The sequence below is a fragment of the Pteropus alecto genome, unplaced genomic scaffold (genome assembly GCF_000325575.1).
Source record: "Pteropus alecto unplaced genomic scaffold, ASM32557v1 scaffold78, whole genome shotgun sequence".
Lineage (NCBI taxonomy): Eukaryota > Metazoa > Chordata > Mammalia > Chiroptera > Pteropodidae > Pteropus > Pteropus alecto.
In genome coordinates this window covers 15,381,294-15,384,113 of record NW_006443124.1, presented here as the reverse complement: position 1 = coordinate 15,384,113, position 2,820 = coordinate 15,381,294, and positions in this window count along the sequence as shown.

Genomic DNA, 2,820 nt, shown 5'->3' with positions numbered 1-2,820 from the left:
AAGCTCTCTCCTGGGTACATGACTCCCAGAAATCCTCCAAGGTGCATGGGGCCAGGATGTTCAGCGTCACTGCAGGTGGCGTGGATGAACTGGAAGACACAGACAAGGGAAAAGGGAAATGTGATGAGATTGAAGGCACAAAGCCTTTCTCACATGTTCCAAATCCAGGTGCCCTGGGCCAGTAGACAGACCTGCTAACACGCTGGCAATGGGGAAGGGAGTGAGTGGGCCATGGGTATAACAGAGGATAAATCACTGAATTTAATGAAATGAAAAAATTTAAAGACCAGGGAAGGGCCTTGTCTAGGTCAGTCCTGAATAGAAATGAACTGGAAAGTCTGATTAGCTCTGGACTGGTATCTCAAACCTGTGTTTTGAATCAGAACCTGGGGGCAGATGATTAAGAAGAAAAGTGGTCCAGATAAGACTAGATAAGAAATCCCAGGAGACTGAGGAGGGAGGCGGTCCATGGTTAGTCCAGCTTGTGAAAACTGGAGGCAGGGGACACTGTGGCATTTGAAACATAACCTCTGAGCCCCTTTCTGTCCACCATGGCACTTTACCCCATTCATCTGCACTTTTGCTTCTGGAATTCTTGCCTTCAAGAACTGGCTGATGAGAAGGACTTTTCTGGCAAACTGACCTAGATTCTGTTCTGATGGGAGTGGGTGGGGTACAGTCTCCCCAGGCCCTTCCTGTTTCAAGGACACTTGTCTGGGTCCTTCTGAGACAATGGCCAGCTTTGTCATAACCCAGAGCACTGGAGCCAGTGTTTGGAATAGCTCTGATGACAGACAGCTCCTCTCTGAACTCCTGCTGTGTCCCAGGCCCAGGCCACCTGCTCAGGGGTCAAAGAGATAGGAAGAACAATGCTGGGAGAGGTACTTGAGGAGTGTTTGGGATTGGACACCTCCCCACGTGTCACAGGAGCCACCTCCAACTGTACTAAGGGCAGTCCAGAGGACGGGCTCTGTATCTTGGCCTAAACTCACCTAGATGATGGGCAGGACATTCAGCAGGGACATTAGAAACAGCACAAACGCCATGACAGTGGAGGATTTCAGAGGCAGACAGAACCTTTACAGATCACCTCATTCCATCCTCTCATTTTACTATTGTAATAACAGGCTCAGAGATGGACGTGACTGGCTCAGGTCCCCACACTGCATGCTCAGGGCAGGTCCCCACGGCCTCTCAGGTCCAGGCACTCCTGGGACTAAATCCACAGGATGTCCAAATGGGCAGAGATCAAGGCAAACTGGTTCCAGGGTGGGGGAAGGGGGTCGGGTCTGACACAGAAGGCTGCCTGTGAAACCTCCAAAACTCCCCTCCAGGCTGGCTGTTACCTCTCTACTGAGCTAGACACTTTCACAGAAGACTTCAGCCCTCTCAGGTCCTCAGGATGGCCTGGGTTCAAGAGAAACCGCAGGGCCCCTGAGCCCAAAGCCCACCTCCTGGTCAAATGAAGTGGGTACATGAGGAGCTAGTCTGAAACATTCTCCAGAAAGCTGAGTCCCCAGGTGGAAAATGTCACTACCATCATCACCCCAATTCCCTCAGTACCTCTCTGTCCATCTTTCGGCATCTGCTTTGTCCTGCCCTATCCAAGATAAAATATTTACATTCAGTTAAGTTGAGGGAACCAATGAACGCGCCAAGGCCATCCCCAGACCAACCCTGAAGGAGGATGACTTGGGTAGCGCTGCCGTTACACAGTCTATCCAGGGGAGACGTGTTGGAGGAGGCCGCCAGGCAAAGGATTGCTAGGGGACAGTTGTTCGGCAGAGGTAGAGCCAACAGAAAGGGGCAGTTCCTGCTCCTGCAACACAGACACCTGGGTGCGGCCCGCCGGATGCTCCGAGCCTCTCCCACTGGGAGCAGCCGACCAGCGGGCTTGAGGGAGCAAACAGGGACAGCTCGCTTGTTAGAAACTTTTGCGTTAATAAGCCTTAGAGGGAAACGCGGGATGCGGAAGGGGCGCGAGGAGCCGGAGGCCGGAGGAGCCATTTCAGAAGGAACCCGGGTGACCTCAAGCATCTTTGACCGCGTCCCCAAAGAGCTTAGAGAGTGCGGGTCTCTGGGCCACCTGCCTTTCATGTGCTCTATCAGCTCAGAGAGAAACAGGAGCCTAGGCTGCAGGAAAGGCACTTGCATTTTTCCTTAGTGTCGTTGTTGTTCATAATACATTAGAATCTCAGTACCCCCTACTCTCCCGGGTCTGGCCACCAAGGACCTTCAGCACATCCGTCCACCTTTTGCCTTCCGCTGTCCTCCTGCCCCTTCCGGTACTTCCTCTGGTCAGACCTTAGACGTCGTCCCCCGGCCCCTTACATCACTGCGCTCTCCATCCTCGCTGGGCTGCATATCGTGTTTTCCCCCTGTCGCTCATCCCCGCTGGCCCCTCTGACCTTCGGCTCTGCAGAGCAGGGTCCTTCTAGCTCTCCTTCCCTCCCTGCCCTGGGCCTCCAACAGCCTGGCCCGACGTACCTGCTGATTCTAGAAGCCTTTCCACATCCCTGATGCCCGTGCTTCGCACATCTATTCATTCCTCCAACTGTCCCCACCACCCTGTGAGGAAGGCGCGACCATCATCCTCAGGACGGAGCAGAAACCTTGGACCCTTGGACTTCCAGGTGATTCTCAGCTTGACTGAGGTCACCATGGCAGTGCGTGGAGGGCTGGCCCCGCCCCAGGTGGCGCTGCCAGGGAGTCGCACGTGCTCAGCTCGCTGCAACTGTTCTGCAACCCTGAGTACTCATAAACGAAAATTTTTGTTATTTAAAAAGACAGATAAATAGGAGATAAAAGGTGAAACAGCCT